Below are 14,500 nucleotides of genomic sequence, written 5' to 3' on the forward strand. Positions count from 1 at the left end.
AATATTCCCCTAACACTAAGCTCTGAATCCTTCACAGCTATACCTTACTAAAGGAGTCAAATAATCAACTATAGGGCATGGTAGTCAAATACAATACACAACAAAATAGGCCTCCAAAGCAAAATTAGGCAATAATAAAAATGGTCATGGAATATAACAATTATAGATTTGTAAGTTTAAAACATTTATGTTTCAGCGGTGATATTAAGTCTAGAAAAATGATATTGCTAATTTGAAATGTGAAACTATATATATATATAATAATAAAAAGGTGGACAAATTTCCGATAATTAGAACAAAATTGAAAAATCCAGTTTAATGCACAGAAAATGGCCATCACAGTGGGAGACAAATAAAGCCAGGTGCTAAAGTCATTTCTTTCCCCAAGGCCTCCAGCTGGATAACTGGACAGGGTACTCAACAAAAATACATAAAATAAATTATTTCAACTCAAACTACAAAGGAGTATAATGGAATACAGTCTAGCAATAGAACAAAGCTCACCTGCTGTACATGTTGGGGGATAACTAGGAATGATTATGGCTTATAATGGCTAAAATAATTTAATCTATTCAGTCTTGAACAAAGAAGACTACACGGTGATCTGATTCAAGCATTCAAAATCCTAAAAGGTATTGACAGTGTTGACCCAGGGGACTTTTTCGACCTGAAAAAAGAAACAAGGACCAGGGGTCACAAAAGGAGATTAGATAAAGTGTCATTCAGAACAGAAAATAGGAGGCACTTTTTTACACAGAGAATTGTGAGGGTCTGGAACCAACTCCCCAGTAATGTTGTTGAAGCTGACACCCTGGGATCCTTCAAGAAGCTGCTTGATGAGATTCTGGGATCAATACGCTACTAACAACCAAACGAGCAAGATGGGCCGAATGACCTCCTCTCGTTTGTAAACTTTATGTTCTTATTTAAATGGTGCTCTGCTACCCATAGGGCCAATGATTAAACCATTCATTTTCAATACCATTTTAAACTGCCCTGAAAATATACCAGCAAATGTGGAGAAATACACACCATTGTGTAAGTAAAGTACCCATGTAGGCACTACCCAGAACTGACTGCTTGCTCGGTTACAACGTGTTTTCTGTATTTACTGGCATTGTAAGTGCTGTTGGTGTGATGTTTCAATACCCAAGCGGTTCTATGCATTGATCCCGAATTGGAGACTGAAGTCTGATCTGTTGTAAAGACATCTATTTTTCAACTGGAATTGATTTTTTCCACTCTTTGCTTGCAGGCATTCTCAAGTACCCCGATTTTAATTGACACCGTATCCAAAACCCTGCAGCTTCGATTCCAACTCTCACACTACTAAATCAGTCTAACACCTGCCTCTGACTTCTTTTAAAAAAAATCCTTAGTAGTTCAAGAACCTCTTATCTCAGTTGGTCCAAGCTTACCGTGTTGTTCTGTAACTTTCAAAATCCAAATGGCCGCAGTTAAAACAGCCACTCCTCAAATACAGGACTTCAAACTCTGAAAAAGAAACAATATTCAGTATTACAGTGGAGATCGTCATTCTCAACCCTCTGTACTGTTCTACTGGGGCTTCCAAGTTTCCAATGAATTCCAGTAAGCAGAATACTAGAACTGCAGTAAACTAAATTGTAAAGTTTACACAAATTTTTGCAGCTATGTGATTCTTTTTGTTAGGGTAATTATATATTTAGGAAAAGTCAGGAAAGCACAGCTCTGTATATTAAACACACACACCGCAATTTAAATTTAAATTAAAAAAAAAAACTGAAGTAAAACCTGACAGTCCAAATTATCTGTGTTTCACTAGCAGATGGCCAGTTATTTTAGACAGCATCCAAAAGCCACTTAACACCTCAACCTACAACCTAGCTAGAGGGATAAATCAGGTAAAGAAGGTAATCCTTGACGATCGTTAAACGGTTTTAATTATGGGTATAATGTCCTCCCCATCAACAATGCACAAGATGCAGAAGAAAAAGAAGATGCTTTGTACTACATTGTCACAGAGCTAAAACCTCAAAGAAATCCCACCAAATAGACATTCAAAACACTGATAAAGGCATTAGCAGAAATGTTTGTATACTTGACACTCTTGCGGTTTTACCTAAGAATTTATTGGAGTGTTTGAGGTTATAGACCTAGTCATGCTCTTTCTTTTTGGTTCTTTATTATTGGGCAGAACACATAATTCTACTGAAACAAATGAATGTCAGTCTTGGTGCTGCACAAGTACATCAAAAGCTGCATGCTTGATTGATTTAGTGCACTTCTAATGGAAGTGAAAGTCTTGTATGGTCAGTCTTCTATGCAGACTGAATCCCACACTTACAACTGACCAGTCAATCGAACACAGCACTTGAAACTGTTACCAGGGCTTCTGGCTCCTGTGAAATATGTGACTGTGGCCACTTAGACCATTGTTTTCCTTTCTTAATAGTATTCTTCAGATGTGCGGACACCCTTTTATTGACACTCTGCACATGCATAAACATTGGAAATAACAAAAACGCAAAGTTACCGACAGACCTCTCCATTTGCAGATCATTCTCCATTCTTTGTTCAGCTCAATAAAAGGGGGACCTTTTTAAAGCCTTGGTTAGCACTCCTTTAAATGAGCACATTGATTATAACATCACTGCAGAAGTACAGCACCTGGGTTTAACAATGTCTTTCCAGCTTCACTTTATGAACACCACAATGACGACGAGTTATCCACCGAAAGTGTTTGTAGCTAACAAAGGGCTTTCATAAATCTTACCTGCTGTGCACTTCCATTCACTATTGTAGATAGGTCTACAATGTGCAGTTTCAAAAGAGTATGATATGGAAAACATGTATTTTCATTTTAAAATATTTGATACTACACTAGGTAGAAGAAAGTATTCATATACATTAAATAGTTAGTTATTCACTTTCTGATATTTATTCGGACCAACATAATATTACTAGTATGCCCGGAGAGGGCCCCAGAGGTTTCCTCCCAATTAAGGTTTTTTCCCTCCCAATTAAGGATGAGGTTTGTCCTTAACCCTTTGCGGTCCATTTATTAATCGCACGTCAGGTCTAATTAATTTTCACACGCGCTTTTAATTTTAGACACGCGGTTTAAAAGTATTTTTTTCCACAGTCAAACTGGTTTAAATGGCCCTGCATATCAACAAAGCACTCACTAGGCATCTCCAGCCCCGCCCCACCCTTTCATTTGCTATAGCGTTCACCTATGTAAGAAATAAATAATAATAATAATAATAATAATAATAATAATAATAATAGTCGTACATACCGATCGATCATCTCCGGATCGCTCGTTTTATCACCAAACTCCTCAATAATGTGATCCAAGTCATTATTTTATTACTATAACATCTCAAAAAAGCTCTGCAAATGTCCATGATAGTCTCTGTGCGCTGACACACTCAGCCAGCTTGTTTACTATGACCGCCCCGTTATCTGATACCATGTATGACTAATCATGAGATACGCCTTTTTTTTTTTTTTCGACTTGTCTTGGCTCCTGTCGCTCCCACTCGGCAACTGAATGGTTTTCTCGGCTTTTTCCGGAGAAAAAATGACTAGACACCCGTTTATTGCGTTGCTATAATGGTCGGACCCAGTCCGACAAAGGACCTGTGAGGAATAATTGCAATGTCGGACCCAGTCCGACAATGGGCCGCAAAGGGTTATTTTTTAAAAAAAATCCTACAGTATTGATTGTCACTATTAACCTAGGTTTCTTTACTAACCCTTCTTTTTAATTTTTAATAATTTTATTTTTTTTGCATTGGTGGCGCAGATACGGGGATCCGGGGTTCTCTTTTGGGGGCAAGCGACATCACTTCCGAACCATAGGCCCAGCCGAGATGGCCTCAACCTCCGAGAGCCAGAGGGGACCCTCGGTCAAATCTTAACAATCTCGCCATCATTCCAGGTTCCCCTGGGGCAGCAGGCCGATCGGTTCAGTCTCACCTCGGCAAGAGTGGTATCTCTCTGAGCCAGGGGGCAACCCTGCACTTTTCAAATATCCATTTTTTATCACTTGTTCCCCTTGTGGCCAGCATACATGCTTCTCCAGCCTTGGAGCCCCGAACGGTTCGGTCCCCCCTCAGAGGTCTGGACATGCCGATCTCCCGAAGCATAGGCGTTCCTTGTTAGTTGGGGCGACTTCTAGTCTTCTCAGATATATCCTCTATCCTTCTCTTTATTTCCCCTTGGGGGAAGTAATGCTGGCTTCCCAGCCACGGGGGCTGATCAGTTCAGTCTCACCTCCGCGAGGGCGTCTCTCAGTGAGCTGAAGGGAAAGCATATCATCTTCCAAAGCATGTCATCTCCTAAACTCACATGCACATCATTTCTATTTCAAGTCCCAGGGCTTATTCCTTGCAGCACTTGCTCCTGTTCCGTGAATTTTATTTAATGCTGATGGTGCAATTTCTAACAATTCCCTTTGCGTGGTAGCTTAGCTGTACACAGCACATGACCAAAACCATTGGCAGAAATGTTTCTTGTACACCAGATGCACATTATGAAACTCCGTCTTCAACATAAGCAAACTGCTGGTTTAATGTTCTTATTCTGCAATTAGAACAGATGTTCAAAGCTGGTTTGTGGGCCTTGGTAAAGCATGCATGTCTTTGAATGTGGAATTCTCTCTAACGATCAGCAGATTTTTAATATCAATTTAAATAGCCCCTGTAGAATCATTTGTCCCCAGGAAGATATTTTGATTGTTACGCAAAACATGTACGCTGGTTTGTTTTTGTAGTAAAAAAAATTGGATATAGGGTTTTAGGTAGACATAATGTAACCTTATTACAGTGAACCAGTTGGGATTGCACCCTGTTCAGATCAGTGATTTATTTTGAAGGTTATCTGCACTATACTTGTCTAGTCTTTGTTTTTATGTTTTCATACTTTATTAAAAAATAAGTAATAGCCAATTGAATAAAAACTACCAATGCATGTTTTTTTTCTGAAATTGAAGTTTCTACAGCTGCTATCAGAATATATTTTGTTATGAAAACATGGCTGGAATATAAAGCAGTTTGTATTAGCAGGATACAGTATCTGTAGCCGCCAATACTCAAACTTTAGTGTTCATTTTTAACACTGAATAACAAACTGTATAACTCTTGTACGACAAGAATACAAACGAACGCTCACAGTATAAAAGCTTGAATGATATGTCACTGTAATCAAAGACAGGTTTTACAGATGGCAGGGATAATTAAATTATACTCATTTGTATTGCAATACTTAACAATTTAAAATAAAATTAACTTGCATTGCTTTGCCAGTACCAAAGGCTAGGGGTTGTTGATTTAGGGAATTATTTTAGCCTCATCCGCTAATTTGTAGTGGTAATCCCTGGACAACCACAAATAGGTGGCTGATACAATCCAAGGTCATTCCTAAATCCTATTAGATTCTCTAAAATAATCAGTCATGGCTTGGCTGGCTACAGGTTGATCAAATCAAACCCTTAGTATTCAGCACTGTAGAATTTTAGCTTTCACAGATTCAAGGCGTGAGGTCACAGACATAACCTCTATTTTGTCTTCATTTTGTTGGTGCTTCTAAATGCACTGGTACTGGCTTCATTGCCCAGTCTATAATTACCTTTACACATTACAAAGAGCTAATAGTTAAACAGCAGTAACATGAAACAATGGAAGGATTTAGCTTAAAACTGAATTAAGAACAATTTCAAGAAGCTGATGCCTACAGTGTCTGCTTAAGTAGCTGCACTAAGCCCATATCCAACTCCTAAATTACCAGGTGCTTGTGCTTCCATCTCATTCAACCTTGTTCAAGTGTACTAGGGATTGTGTGCCCTTCAAACTAGGCCAACAAATAAATGCTTTTTAATGGAGTGCAATGCAGTAGATCTGCAGTCATATTCCAAACTGCAGTGTGGCTTCAGTTCTCCAGCTGTATTTCTATGCAATATATAAAAACGCAAGACTAAGAAATATAGGAATCATTAATCATCACGATCATTAATTCTCTTGTCAAGAAGACAAAAGTTTCAGCTATTGCCTTCAATTGGAAACAGGATCAACAAAAAACCCTTCAAATATAACTGAAAACATGCATCTGGATATTATTATACATCATAATAACATTTTATGATTAAAAAAACATGAAGCAACAAAATGCAAACTCTTCATGTGTTCCCAGGGATTCCCTGGTTTTCTCGCACACCATGACATCATGCATCTTGACTGTGGTACCCCACCCAATGAATCCATGGTCGATCCTGTCCTTGCAATCCCCCCTTTTAATGTGCAGTACAATGTCACACACTGTTTGCGCGGGCATTGAAAATTAAGAGATACATTAAAGATAAAGGAGTTTAAAATTCAAAATACAGTAGCCCCCGAACACCTAATTATCCCAACCCTGATTATCAAACACCGATCTGAACAGCCTCTTAGAACATAAGAAAGTTTACAAACGAGAGGAGGCCATTCGGCCCATCTTGCTCGTTTGGTTGTTAGTAGATTATTGATCCCAGAGTCTCATCAAGCAGCTTCTTGAAGGATCCCAGGGTGTCAGCTTCAACAACATTACTGGGGAGTTGTGCCTCCTATTTTCTGTTCTGAATGCCCCTTTATCTAATCTCCATTTGTGACCCCCGGTCCTTGTTTATTTTTTCAGGTTGAAAAAGTCCCCCGGGTCAATACCTTTTAGAATTTTGAATGCTTGAATCAGATCACCGCGTAGTCTTCTTTGTTCAAGACTGAATAGATTCAGTTATTTTAGCCTGTCTGCAAACGACATGCCTTTTAAACCCGGGATAATTCTGGTTGCTCTTCTTTGCACTCTTTCTAGAGCAGCAATATCCTTTTTGTAATGACGTGACCGGAACTGAACACAATATTCTAGATTAGGTCTTACTAATGCATTGTAAAATTTTAACATTACTTCCCTTGAGTTAAATTCAGCACTTTTCACAATATATCCGAGCATCTTGTTGGCCTTTTTTATAGCTTCCCCACATTGTCTAGATGAAGACATCTCCGAGTCCACATAAACTCCTAGGTCTTTTTCATAGATTCCTTCTTCAATTTCAGTATCTCCCATATGATATTCATAATGCACATTTTTATTGCCTGCGTGAAGTTGCCTACCTCGCTCCATTTAGAGGTTTCTCCTCTATAATCAGTTAACCTATCTCGATGTGGGCTGTGCTCTTCTACACTGTTGTCACAGAAAATGCACAATTCAGCCCCAATCTCTGGTATTTACTGCATGTTATATATTTACAGGTAAAAGGGTTGACTTATTTAGGAGGTTTCCTGATTTGGAAAGTCATATTTCCCAGTTGTTATCCAAACAATTTGATTATCCAAACACCCTTCGGTCCCAATTAGTTTGGTTAATGTGTACTATGTTTTTTTTTTTAATCTTTGTTAGTTTTTTCCAATTTACCCCAACTTACTGGCTAAATATACATTATGCCATAGAGGGAAGCAATACCATGTGATCAGTGATCTGCACTTATCAACTCTCCATCTGGGTCTTTCAGAAGCAGGTGTTGGTACAGACACTGCAGGTGCCGAGTTGTAAATATACATATTTTGACCACGGCTGGTACCTCAGCTTGATAATTTCAACTGATCTAAAAATGACAGCTTGGTATGGACAGAGAGCAGAATATGAAAGTGTTTGTTTATTTTGTGTTTCTGCAGCAAACCACATAACAGGCACATGTCTCACAGGCATGCTTGCACGCTTCTGAATAGAAAAGGAACATTACATTCTTCTGGCATTAAATGACAGCTTGCATTTTTAATTGCAAATATGTTTTCTTAGGCTGCTGTTGTCATACCTGTAAACAGAGATGTAGGCTGTGCCACAGAGAGGTGCTACTAAACATATGAAGTGGTGAAGATGACAAATTATATTGCATGATTTCAAATCTAAAATGCAATAAGACTTTTTTCAGAAATGAATGTGAAACGCACTTTGGAAGAGAGATGTAGAAACCTGTTTCTTCGGGACACAATGATTTATTGTAATGCAAATATGCTTGTAATGGCTTTTTTGTATTTAGGTAAATCAGTGCTAATAAGTGATGTGCTTCTGGCAGATCAGATGTTGCCATGTATTTAACCGTTCTGACAAGAAACCAGGGACCAGTTGTCACAGACTGGCATTGGGTGGAATACATGCCAAACCAGTTTGTAGTCTTGTTAGATCTGCATATCCTTCAATAGATATTCTGATAACGCTGCATTTTGATTGGCATAAATAAGTATGTCATTAATATGCATTTAACCACTTGCTGAAGTTAAGTTACATGTTAACAAACAGCCAACAGATACAGTATACCATGCATGTGTGTGTCTACCCTTAGACTGCAATTTGAGCTTGTACTGCATATGTATGTTGAGTGTTTTTTTTCAGACTTGGTAGTTTCCTTCATTCCTTCGTTGTTCTATAGTATAACATTGTTCTATAACGTTGTTCTATAAGTAGTACATTGACAGTTAATACACTTTAGTTTGTCTACAATAACACTAAAAGAAGCAGATACAATTATTTGACAAACATTTCGCCTGGACGTCGCGAGTTTGAGTCCAGGCTATTCCACAGCCGACCGTGGACAGGAGCTTCCAGGGGGCAGCGCTCAATTGGCCGAGCGTCGCCCGGGGGGAGGGAGGGTTAGGTCGGCCAGGGTGTCCTCGGCTCACCGCGCACCAGCAACCCCTGTAGTCTGGCCGGGCGCCTGTGGGCTTGCCTGTAAGCTGCGTTGTCCTCCGACGCTGTAGCTCTGAGGCGGCTGCACGGCCAGTTCGCAGTGTGTAAAGAAGCGGGCGGCTGACGGCACACGCTTCGGAGGACAGCGTGTGTTCATCTTCGCCCCTCCCGAGTCAGCGCAGGGGTGGTAGCGGAGAGCTGAGCCTAAAAAATAATTGGGCATTTCAAATTGGGGAGAAAATAAAAAAAATAAATAAATAAAATAAATTACTGTACCAGCAAATGTATCCAGACAGAGGTGAGGCAGATTTCAAAGGAAGTGCGGGCAATTTTACTACAGTTTTAAACATAGTTTAGTTTGTTTAAGCCAAAGGGCTCTGAATGACTGAGCAAGCTGCATGAACGCATTTTGTTTAAAATAAAAACAAGCACTATATTAATCCACGTTTTCCTGGATGTTTAAATCTGTGTTTTGCTAGTTATAATTTGAATAGTAAGTTATATTTAGCACTTTACCCATCTATAGTACACTTTTAAAACCTTTCAAACCATAACAATGCAAGTATTGCATTTCTGTGCTGTATTTGCCAGATTGAGGGTGTAGATGACAGGTGTGCACATTTATTAAAACCACTGAAAACTCATATTCGGAGTTAAAGACATTTCAGACTTACGAACAACCTCCATTCCCAAGGTGTTCGTAACTCTGAGGTTGTAATAAACTAAGCTTTGTGAAATATGATGTGGAAATACTGAAACCAGACTCCCTGTAAAAAAGCCAATATCATGCTATAGACTGAAGCATGCTTTGGGGTCCCAGTTAAGGTCATGCATATTGTAGGATTCATCCCTTACAAGGTCCACAATCCTGATGGTAAGGAGTTTTAGAAAATGATTAGAGCCAGATTCCTCTCCACTGGAAGAAGACTGCCTGAGGGCAAAGTATTCCTCCAGCGCAAGCCTGATACTCTTAACAAGACAGAGACAGCATGCAGTTTAAAGAAGGGAGGAAAGATTTCCAGAGGGAGTAACAAATACTGAAGTAGAGCTGCCGTCATTCAATGTGTGTGCTGTAAAATCATTTGAACCCAGTCTCAAATATTTTTATGCACTCTTTTTTTGTATTTTTTTTATTGTAACTATGTGTACGACCTAGTACTATTTTGAGTCATTATACAGCCTTTTAGGTCAGCCCTTGAGTTTGCACAATACAGGATTACGATAATATGAGAAAAATATATATATTTATATGATATATTTGGCTACATTTCCAGGAGTAATTTTTATGTTGTCATGAAAAGTTGTGACTGAATTTTTTTTTTTCATTGTGACATGCTGCGTGTCATTTAAAACAAACTATTTACAAAACATTGATATTCGCAAATCATGAAATATTTTACAAGGATATTTTCATAAAGGAATTTCCAAAACACCAGGTATGGAGAACACACATCTCTATACCCAGCTCACCTTTTGAAAAGGACTAGCTCTGCACTCACTCCATACTGCCTTGTAAAAAGTAACAGATTACCGTATAGTACCTTCAAATGTGTTGGGGAGTCTCAGTACTCTTATTGATGTCTTATTTGTAAAAAATGAGTGTGACTACGGCAGAATCATGAGCAATTCATTAAAGCACCCCTAATGAGGGAGGCCTAATCCAACACATGGAGGGCACGGGAGCGAGCGGCGGACAACGGCGATGGCAATGGGCCAGTCACTTTGCAAAAAGAGAACAGATGGATGAAACTAATCACACACATTAATGCTGCGGACGGAAAGCCAACATGTGAAGATGGAGCCGGTGTGTAGACTCGAAACAGCACTGCTGACACTGTTGCACAGCATGTCCACACCGTAACATTTTTGTTGGCCGACTTGGTTGCTCTACAATGTGGACCCAGCTTCAGAATATTTGTGCACTTGAAAAAAATGCATGTTTAAACAAATATTTTAAACAAAATTACATCGTTGGGTTGAAACCCCTGACTCGTGGAAATAATTTAATTAAAAGCAAATTTACACAAAACTTCATATCTGCCTAAAAAAAAAAACACAAAACTTTTCATCCTGAGAATAAAATGAATACGAATAAATAATGCTAATGAACCTGTTATCACAGTTCAGCGGTTGCTGCACATTGCCAGTGTGAGATTTCCCGTGGCAGTATTGTGATATTTTAACAGCCAGGCATGTCAATGAGTCTACTTAAACCATTTACTGCAGGAGCCCATGTGCCAAAAATCTTTAGATATCGGCCTACAGCAAAAGGATACAAGTGTGATTTGTGCATGTTACTAAAATGCAGAAAGTAAAGTTACATCAGAAAAAAAATTATGGCAAATGCATCCAGATTAATGATATACATACACACGCATATTATAGTGCGGAATCGGTTATAACACAGTAGGGTCGTGGCTCCCATTTGCTTCGTAATGCCATCGGGCTTGTAACCAGGAGGTCCCCGGTTCAAATCCCACCTCAGCCACTGACTCATTGTGTGACCCTGAGCAAGTCACTTAACCTCCTTGTGCTCCGTCTTTCGGGTGAGACGTAGTTGTAAGTGACTCTGCAGCTGATGCATAGTTCACACACCCTAGTCTCTAAGTCGCCTTGGATAAAAGGCGTCTGCTAAATGAACAAAAAATAATAATAATAATAATAATAATAATAATAATAAATAATAATAATTACAGTAGCCCTTTTATACTCATAAGGTGGAACACAAATAGCACGGTCTTGTAATTATGGCTCCCCACTATAGCGTTATAAAGGGTGAGCGCATGATGGAGAACATGAAGGTAAGTGAAATACTTTATTACTGTACTGTTTTTTAACCTCTAAGGTCTTTATTTGTAGGGTGGGGATGGGGATCAAGGTATTTGTTTAACACAGAAAGTCACAGCAATGTATTATTTACTTACAATTCAACTCTGTGTTCTAACAATCTGTCTCCCCACCATTATCCCTTTGTCAGCGGCAAGAGCAACCCAGGGTGTTTAATATGAACATCTGAAGATCACGGGATATCCTGAAATGTGATTAAACTTCAAATCGCTTACCTTTATTTTGACACAAAAAGTCCTTGTCCGACCTAGGAAATGGGAGTAATCCTTCTTTAAAGTGCACACGGTACATTTCTGGGGTGCATTTGCACCCCATTCTGTCTTCCGAGGGTTACAAAAATTATACATTTTTCACATACCACAATCACAGCTCCTGCTTACTGGCAGAATAGATTGTTATCCCTAAATATTGATTTGTTTAGCCAGTAGTCATTCATGAAACTGTGCTTCTATGTGTGTATAATACACTGGTTACCAGCACTGTCTTTGATAACTGCATTCTTCACAATATCCTGCTTTTTATCTGATACAGTACTGTATTGAAAAAGCACAGCTTTATTATATGTTCCATCTTCAGGGAGCAAAAAAGGCATTTCTTTCATATACTGTATAGGCTACCACACAAAGCCCCTGTTTACTTGCAGAATAGAGGGCTGAGAGCTGCAGGGGAGTTGGTATAGATGGAGAAAAGACTCACCACATCTACAATTATTGATTTAGCCCTACAGATTCATTTTTTAGTCCTATAGTAGTCAATTTCCTATCTTAGAATAAGCATCTATTTATTATTTGTTTATTTAGCAGATGCCTTTATCCAAGGCGACTTAGAGACTAGGGTGTGTGAACTATGCATCAGCTGCAGAGTCACTTACAATTACATCTCACCCGAAAGACGGAGCACAAGGAGGTTAAGTGACTTGCTCAGGGTCACACAGTGGGTCAGTGGCTGAGGTGGGATTTGAACCAGGGATCTCCTGGTTACAAGCCCGTTTCTTTAACCACTGGACCACACAGCCTCCCATCTATGTGCTTATAATACACTATTTGATTACTGCATTATTTACAGTGCCCTGCTTATTATCTCCTACAGGACAGTATTCTGCGAGTTGCAGAAAGACATCTTTCATATACTAGGCTACCACTAATACACAGCCCCTGTTGACTTGTAGAACCAATGCCTGAGAGAGATGACAGGCAATTCATAGTAAATGTGCCCCCGTCTGCAGGTCCTGGAAACTTTGATAACAGGGCTATTTGGATTGGGTTTATTTTTTTTATTTTGTATTTAAGGGATTTTTTTTTTTTTTTTTTTTAAAGATCTTGTATGTTAAGTTCAGTTTCCAAGTACAGTACAAGTTATTTTTGTAGTTTATATTTGTGTTTGTGGCATTAAGGCATTTACTGTTGATAGCACTTTAAAAAATAAATAAAAAATCTACAAAAATGCTTAGCCCTTCAAAATAAGTATACAGAACAGTTTAAATAGTAATAAACACATTTTGTGTTGTTCTTTTGTTTTACTCTGTAAATTGCAAAGGGTTATGAGGGGAGCGGTATACACATGTTCAAATACATACAACATGCTGTTCACAAGCTATAGGAGTCACTAGCTTTTGTACAAAGACTGACAACATTTTACAATTTCCAAGTATACATTTATTTTCGTGTTTGAACCTAAATGCATGTTCTGCTCAGTCAAGTGATGCCTTTCAGTCCAAGAGCTTTATTAGCTGAGATTTACTCAAATATAAGTTACCAAGCTTTGAAAATAACCTCCTTAGTATGCTGCAAGCTGACGATCTCACTGCAACTACAAATGTGTTGCTTCTTTCTCTCTGTGAAACTTGAATTCAGATTGCATGCCATTACTGAGATTTAACAGACTGTTTTCAATTCCATAGAGGAACGCGTGTTCAACACCTCAAAACAAAATAGCAATGCAAAGAAATGCCCACACTGCCTGCGTACAGAATCCAGTTCATGACTTCTTTTCTTAAAAAACCTTTAAGTAGAAAAACTACTTCACATCCTGTGTGCTTCTCAGCCTCACCCCCAGGAGATCACCACCATCTATTTCGAAATACGAAGGAGGAATTGTAGAACCAGAGGGCTGTTAGCAGCTCTGTCCATCAGTGGTTAGTGGAGTTCCTCCGGGATTAATGTGCCAAGTGCACTGTGGGGCTGTTTGACAGAAACTCGGTACTGTATATCAAGAATGACATGTGATGTTTGATACATTACTAACAGCAATCTTTTTTTTTACATCTATAATGGGCAGCAGTTTTAGAATAGTTAAGTATAGAAAAATTGACAAGGTCTGTCAGATAGTTTTATAGATTTAAAAACAATTTGATTCCTGAGCAACTGGGGAAAAGTCTGTGCCATGATATCTATGACAGTCGTAGACGAAAGTATTTGAGCCGTCTAAAAACACGAGAAATACCACAAAAAGTGATTTCTATCATTTCTAATTGATCTATTGAAAGATACTATAATAAAACAATTATATAACATGCATACAATGAAAAACATGCAAAACATTAATTTCATAATTTGACAAAAGTATTTGGGTAATCAACATATTTCATATACCAAACCAATACGTTGTTAATTATTGACAATTATCGTGATTGAAAACCAACACCTGATAATTAGAATAAAAATATATAATCATCAAGTGCTGAAAAATAAATTGGACATTTGTGATTCAAAAAAAGCAAAAAAAATGGTTAAAACTAAAGAGAGTACAGCAACGATCTCAAAATGGCAGTGATACAACTAAACAAAAAAGTAGAAACTATCAGGAAAATAAATGAAAGACTCTGTTTACCGAAAAGCACTCTGTGGGCTACTATTGACAAACACAGGAGAACAGGAACTACTGCAACTAGCTCTAGGTGTGGAAGACTGTGGCAAAGTGGTTTGCAGTGTGCAGCTGTAGAGGTGATGCAATG

The 14,500-nt window shown here is 38.5% G+C and overlaps 1 protein-coding gene across 8 annotated transcripts in view; it reads right to left on the minus strand.

Moving 5' to 3' along the window:
* The window catches only part of LOC117422535 (alpha-(1,6)-fucosyltransferase), a 193,623-nt gene that overhangs the window by 133,222 nt on the left and 45,901 nt on the right, over positions 1-14,500 (minus strand). For 4 of the 8 annotated variants that reach the window (XM_058987337.1, XM_058987335.1, XM_058987336.1 and 1 more), the window contains exon 2: positions 1,419-1,494. The exons of the other annotated variants lie outside the window; for them this stretch is intronic. The gene's annotated coding sequence lies outside the window, so the exon portion shown is untranslated. The remainder of the gene's footprint in view (positions 1-1,418; positions 1,495-14,500) is intronic. 8 annotated transcript variants of the gene reach the window in all.

This window comes from Acipenser ruthenus, chromosome 15 (genome assembly GCF_902713425.1).
Source record: "Acipenser ruthenus chromosome 15, fAciRut3.2 maternal haplotype, whole genome shotgun sequence".
Lineage (NCBI taxonomy): Eukaryota > Metazoa > Chordata > Actinopteri > Acipenseriformes > Acipenseridae > Acipenser > Acipenser ruthenus.